Source organism: Babylonia areolata, chromosome 5 (assembly GCF_041734735.1).
Source record: "Babylonia areolata isolate BAREFJ2019XMU chromosome 5, ASM4173473v1, whole genome shotgun sequence".
NCBI classification, from domain to species: Eukaryota; Metazoa; Mollusca; class Gastropoda; order Neogastropoda; family Buccinidae; genus Babylonia; species Babylonia areolata.
The window spans coordinates 49,595,473-49,602,930 of NC_134880.1; the positions used below are offsets into that span (position 1 = coordinate 49,595,473).

The 7,458-nt window shown below is 44.5% G+C and overlaps 2 non-coding genes across 2 annotated transcripts; one reads left to right on the forward strand and one right to left on the reverse strand.

The window, feature by feature from the left end:
• The first annotated feature begins 49 nt into the window (after positions 1-49).
• Positions 50-131, forward strand: Trnas-aga (transfer RNA serine (anticodon AGA)). Its single transcript has one exon. It is a non-coding gene; the product is annotated as a tRNA-Ser (tRNA).
• A 1,101-nt stretch (positions 132-1,232) lies between these two features.
• Positions 1,233-1,314, reverse strand: Trnas-aga (transfer RNA serine (anticodon AGA)). Its single transcript has one exon. It is a non-coding gene; the product is annotated as a tRNA-Ser (tRNA).
• Positions 1,315-7,458: the final 6,144 nt, after the last annotated feature.

Below are 7,458 nucleotides of genomic sequence, written 5' to 3' on the forward strand. Positions count from 1 at the left end.
TTGTTGGTGAGTATGATATATAAATAAAAAGAAACTATTATTAACAGCAGTCGTCGTGGCCGAGTGGTTAAGGCGATGGACTAGAAATCCATTGGGATCTTCCCGCACAGGTTCGAATCCTGTCGGCGACGTTTCTTTTTATTTATCGTTTTCTAGATCAATAAACTATGATAATAATAATAATAACTATAATGTGTGTTTTGCTCCGCTTAAAAAAAGAATTATTTTGATTTTGAGATCTGTCTGCACCCACATTTTTGTGGAGGCATTGATCGCTGATCGTTACGTGTTTTCTGTGATGATCTAAACTTTAAATAAAAGTTAACTGACAACAGAAATTGTCCCGAAAACTCGTAGATTTACGGCTCTTTTTCTTTCTCAGTTCTCCTTCATCAATGGTCAGCGATCGCCTGTGTATACATCCAGAGTATCTGATCAATGGGCAGTTATCGATCTGTCTATAAACCGCTCAGTTAATGCATGATCAATGAACAGTTATCGATGTGTCTCGTACGCGCAGTCAGTATCTATCCGGGAATAGTCACCGAAGTTATCGGTATGTCTGTACAACAATCATTATCTGATCAATGGACAGTTATCGTTTTGTCTGTACAACAATCATTATCTGATCAATGGACAGTTATCGGTATGTCTGAACAGCAATCATTATCTGATCAATAGACGGTTATCGGTACGTCTGTACTATTATTAGTATGTCTGTACACATAATCTGTGTCAGTGATCAATAGACAGTTATCGGTCGGTCTGTCACTGATCTAAATCTGTTTTTCAGATCAGTGTCTGTCCGTACATACAACTGATAAGCAGACAGTCCGATCAATCAATGTGTGATACATAGCCTGTCATTGACCTGTCTGTAAACACAACCTGCAGTTAATCAATGAACAATAGTCATTAGATTTTTTTTAAACATCAATCTATTTCTACACGCAATCAGTGTATGATCAATGGGTTTATCAATCTGTCTCTGCACACCGGATCAGAGTCTGATCGATAGTCTGTTATCGATCTTTCTGAACAGACAATCAATGTGTAATCACTGAGGAAATGTCTGATGAACTGAATGGACATTGATGAGAATGATCAGTGGGGAGATTTAGAAGAAAAAAGAAAGAAAATATATCCTGTTGATATCTGTCTGTCACTGATATATTCATTTTTTCAATCTTTAAAAAATATATATTTACTTTAAATAAAAAAGAAAAAAAAACCGTCGCCGACAGGATTCGAACCTGTGCGGGAAGATCCCAATGGATTTCTAGTCCATCGCCTTAACCACTCGGCCACGACGACTACACTACAACACCGATGGAATAACCTTGCTCAATCACTATCATTGATGAACTAATGTTTATTTGTCACGTGCGTGTTTGTGTGTTGTTTTTGTTGGGGGGGGGGGGGGGGGAGGTTAGGGGTGTGGGGAGGGTTGTTGTTGTTGTTGTTTTTCATATTGCGGTCAAGTAGTTTTTACATTCTCTCTGAACTTCCCTCCCCTAATTAACACACACACACACACACACACACGCACGCACGCGCGCGCGCGCGCGCGGAGAGAGAGACAGACAGACAGACACAGACTGACAGAGACAGAGAGAATTTGAACAGTTATTTAAGCTTTGGCCCCGGAGAGAGTTATGAGGGAGATTGACAAATAAGACTGACAGATAACGGTCACTCATAGATGTGATGTGGCCAACAGCTCGAGAGGTGGACTTTGTAGTGTATTGTATTATATAGTTGGTGTTGTGTAGCAATGTGTAGTGCTGTATTGTATTGTATTGTATTGTATTTCCACAGTAACAGCGCCATGAATATAAGTTTTTTGTCTCCTTTTTTCTGTCTGTCACTGGCGTGTTTAGTTTTCTATCTCTTCTTTCTAAAGTGGCGTTTACACTACCGTGATCAATGCATAATACCTTAGTTTGTTAGAGGGCGCACGCTGGCCAGGTATACAAGTCTTCAGCCCTCTATAGGCTTTCTGTCGGATCGCAGGAGGGCTGGCATTTTTCATGGTTTTCGCTCAGTTTTCCTTCTCCCGTACTAATTTGATCCACAGCTTGAACATGACTTAGCAAGTGCTAGGTTGTGCATGTCCATTCTTCGATGGGCCTGTGCACAATGCATGCCTTCTTGGGGGGGCATGTTCCTCCCTGATTATTCTTCGAGCTTCACTCCTCCAGATCCGCCGCTATGTTCAGTCTGAGGGCGCGAGTTGCTCAGTTTATGGTGCCACGTACCTCGTAAAGGGTGTGACCATTGAGCTGAAAGGGACGATTGAGCTCGATGGGTGTGACCCTTCGTCACGCACAGACCGGGTCTTGGATAGGGAGGAGGGGGCTACATGCTGGATCCGGGGTTCTAACGCCGCAATGGCCGCCCCTTTCATGTCAGAGCATGGAGCAAGGGACTGAGCCAGCCGCACCCTGTCCACCAAGCCCGCGATGGTGCAAGCACGCGGTACAAGTGGGGCAGAAAGAACACAATGCCAAACAACCCCTCTCCCTCCCGCCCCTCTCCCCCATTCCCCCAACAGAGACACTAGATCAATCCGGGACAATGCAATGATCAGAGTCCTGCTGACTCCACACTGCCCACACCACCTTCGCATTCACGAACGTAAATGTAAGTTATAGATTCGTGCTTCGCATCACCATCCCGGCCTGAGGACTCTATCTGTTAAGCAGGAACTGACGACTGAGGCCCTCTTGGTCATTGTGAGTCAACCAGGAAGACAACAGACGTTGTCTGATTCCGAGCTGAGATCAGGTCTTTACTATCTCAGTATTAAAGTGGCCGTTTCTGCTTTTTTTTCTTCTTCTTCTTTTCTTTTTTTTTTTTTTTTTTTTTTTTTTTAAACCAAGGACAGCCTTTTTGTTGCCGTGGGCCGGCTCTTTTACGTGCGCCAATTGCAGGGCTGCACGCGGGACCTCCGTTTTGGGTCTCAGTCATACAAATGAGTAGTGCTGACCCAGACCACCACTCAAGGTCTAGTGAAGGAGAGTTGATAGGGGCTGGGGGTGGCCAGCGGTCTGTATATACCCTACATGGTGGGACTCCAACCCGCGGACACTCGCTTCCCAGTCGGGCCCTTTACCACCACTGATGTAAAATAGTTCTGTCTTTACCACCACTGATCTAAAAGTGTTCTATCTTTACCACCACAGATCTAAAAGAGTTCTATCTTTACCACTACAGATCTAAAAGAGTTCTATCTTCACCACCACTGATCTAAAAGAGTTCTATCTTTATACCACCACTGATCTAAAAGTGTTCAATCTTCGCCACCACTGATCTGAAAGAGTTCTATCTTTAGATCTGCGTTTACCACCAATACAAACACACATGCGGTTGCAACTATTGAAGGGAAAAAAAAACAAAAAAACACAGGGCACCACCCACTGATCTGAAAATAGATCATTAGACCAGTGGGCACCACCTGGTGACAACGACAGCAAACAACAAATGTGTAGGTGGGTAACTGACTCCAAACCATTGCTGTTTAGCCGTTAACGCTTCCTGTCGTCTTGCGTATGCATGCAAATAAATAAGGGGTGTATGAAAATAAGTCCAGAAACTTAAAATAAATAGACAGATCAATCAATCAGTAAATGATAGATAAGTAAATGAATGAATGGATAGATAAATGAATAAGTAAATAAATGATGACAATGAAGTAACGGAACCTTCACCTCCGCTCATATAGCCTTCATTTTGACACTTAAACACAACAACAGCGGAAGAAATGTGACATAGAAACGGCAGTTATTCAAGACTGGACATGGGATTTGGCCCACTGAGAAAATGCCGCTGCATGCGGAACAGACTATTTCAATATTACCTTGAGACTACTACTGTGGCACTTCGAAAACTAAGAGGAAGTAAGACGGGAAATTTTCACGACGTAAACTGTTCATAGTGTATTATGTCCCTTTGACCAAAAACTGGATGTGTGTTGAAGGAGACGCGAAAGAGTCGGTCAGACGCTGGACTGCTGATCTTGTCTACACTTGTGATCAGGGTTCTAAGCCTCCTCTGTGTCCTTGGGTCCGCAAGTGTGTGTGTGTGTGTGTGTATAAGTTCTGCGTCAGTAGTGTGTGTGTGTGTGTGTGTGTGTGTGTGGAGGGGGGGGGGGGGGGGGGGGGGGGGGGGGGCGTGCGTGCATCTGGTCCGCATGTGTGTGTCCATGCATGCATGTGCGTGATATTCTCTCTCTCCGATTTCACCCACTCCACTCAAGTGTGTTTATTTATCCAGCTTTTTTTTTTTTTAATTTATTTTTTATTTATTTTAAGTCTTTTTTTTTTCTTTTTTTTTCTCAACTGAGGCCTGACTAAGCGCGTTGGGTTACGCTGCTGGTCAGGCATCTTCTTGGCAGATGTGGTGTAGCGTATATGGTTTTGTCCGAACGCAGTGACGCCTCCTTGAGCTACTGAAACTGTCCCGATAACCGTAGAAGGTTATGTGATCTTTGAAGTTTATCCATTTGTGGGTCTTCAGCTGCAGATGATTTTGATGTCACGAGGGCATCAACGGAAACAGAAACATCAAGAGGCTTGGAGATAAACTTGACTGGAGACTGAACCTGGTTCATTTATCCGTGTCAGTCCTTTTTGTGTCTATGTCTTGATTTACTCAGCTGACTGACTTCTTTTCTTTCTTTTTTTAATTTTCTTTTTTTTACTTTATTTATTTTATTTTTTTTTTTTTTTTTTTTTTTTTCTTTTACTTTTTTTTTTTTTTTAAATTGATTTTTTTCTCAAGGCCTGAGTTAGCGCGTTGAGTTACGCTGCTAGTCAGGCATCTGCTTGGCAGATGTGGTGTAGCGTATATGGATTTGACCGAATGCAGTGATGCCTCCTTGAGCTACTGATACTGATAGCGACTGACTGACTGATCTGAATTTATATAGATACATGATGAAAGGTGTTTTCGGTTATAATCAATACGACTTCCAGCATGACAAATGAGGAAATTTAACAATAAGAAGTCATATCGGTCGCAACTTGTCACAGCGTCGGACACCGACAGCCGTGTGAGTCGTAAAACCACTTGTCACGTGAACCGCCGTTGATCTCGGCAGTATCAGTATCAGTATCAGTACGTAGCTCAAGGAGGCGTCACTGCGTTCGGTCAAATCCATATACGCTACACCACATCTGCCAAGCAGATGCCTGACCAGCAGCGTAACCCAACGCGCTTAGTCAGGGCTTGAGAAAAAATTTTAAAAAGTAAATAAATTAAATAAAAAATAATAAAATATAATAAAATAACAAAAAATGAAAAATAAATAAACAAATAATAGATAAATACATTTATAAAAAAAAAAAGATATTTATAAGGCGCAAAATCTTGATGAAATCAACTCTAAGCAAGCAAGCGCGCACACACACACACACACACACACACACACACACGGCACACACACACACACACACACACACACACACACACACACACACACACACACACACACACACGCACAAATCGGCAGGTTTCCATTATTTATCAATTATTTTGAAGGCTTTATATAAATGCATTAATAAATGCTTCATTATATTCCTGCAAGGGGGGTGGGGGGGGGGAGAGAGACAGAGAGATTTTTAATGAGGGAAGTTGAATAAGCATGCAAATACTCTTTTTCTTTTTTTTCTAAGTTCAACACTCATATTCTGACACACGCTCACAGCCCGGAGAGAGAGAGTGAGACAGACAGACATACAGACAGACAGGAAAAAAGACAAGCAGGCAGACAGACAGGCGGGCAGGCAGACAGAGACAGACAGAACCAGAGAAATTAATGAGAAAGTAAAGGAAAAAATTGAATTTGTAAAATCCAGTGAATTATAGAACATTCGGGGAAATGGATTATAAAGGCGTCGACTGGCTCATGCGTCGTTAAAATGCAAACGCCTCCAAACTCCGCTTCCTCCTCGCAAACTCCTGCTGATTATCGGCTCCACAAGGGACAGGGAAAGAACTCGTGTTAAAACGTCTTGTGAAAAAAAAGTTCATAGTTCTGTCCCTTGTTCAATTTTGTTGGCAATCTTCATTGGTTTTGTTTGAGCAGAGGATTATTCAGATTGGGACAGTGAGCTCTTGAACTGATGGGTGTGAATCCTTCTGGGATCCAGGGTGTTAAAGCGTATTAAAGCGCGCAACGCGCGCCTGCAAGTGTGTGTGTGTGTGTGTGTGTGTGTGTGTGTGTGTGTGTGTTCTGCGTCAGTAATGTGTGTGGGGGCTGGTGGGGGTGGGGAGGGTCGGGGCCGGGGGTCGGGGCCGGGGGGATGTTGGGGGGGGGGGGGGGGGGGGGGGGGGGGGGGACTGCGTGCGTGCATCCGCACGTGTGTGTCCATGTGTGCATGCGCGTGTTATTCTCTCTTTCTGTGTGTCTAACATCAATGTACCCTGCACAAATTAAAATAAATGTGTAGGCTATCAATGACGTGCTGGATTGACCCTTTTAAGGTCTGCAATATGTGTGTGTGTCACAGCCGGTGTGTGTGTGTGTGTGTGTGTGTGTGTGTGTGTGTCACAATGTGTGTGTGTTTGTTTGTGTGTGTGTGTACGTGTGCGCGTGCGTGCGTGCGTGTGCATGTGTGTGTGTGTGTGTGTGGTAATCGGCACACATTCTGGCTCGGTGGCAGGACTCTAGGCAACGCACAAGAAACAGAGCGGAAGGCGCGAAAAGACAATCGGACGACGTTTTGGAGGCCCGATAAAATACATTTCCTCTCAAAGCAAGTAACACTGCCCCTTCCCCTCCCCCCCCCCCATACCCCCTTCCCAACCCTTTCCAACCCCCTCCCCTGGCCCTCTGTGTGTGTGTGCGTGTGTGTCTGTGTCTGTGTGTGCGTGCGTGCGAGTTCGGCATGCGCGTGTGTGCATGTTGTCGACAAAGCACATTCCCGTTGCAAATCCGCCGGCTATGGTTATGCTCTTTTAATGGGGTGAGACTCGGAGACAACAACCGGAAATTGTGGTTTTGAAGTCTCGACTTGCCGGTGTCGTTGAGACGTGTGAGAGAGAGAATTAAGACTTGTGTGTTGATCACACACACACACACACACACACACACACACACACACCACACACACACACACACACACACACACACACACACACACACACACCACACACACACTCACACACGCACATGGCGTACGTGATCAGGACATGAGGCACTGAGTGGGGATGTGAGGCAGGGGGGGTGGGGCATGGATGAGGGATAGGGGAGGACTGCTGCTGCGAGATTCAGTGCCGTCAATCATGTAATTTGCATAGTCACTGGACGGCCGGAGAGACTGAAATCCTGGATCGCTTGTCGTCGGAATCTCCTGGATTTGTGTTGGAAGCCATTATCAACCTTTTTGTTATCTGATTGAACCGGCGGCGTGTGTATGTATATGTGTGCACTGGCACTGCTCACTAATTTAAGAA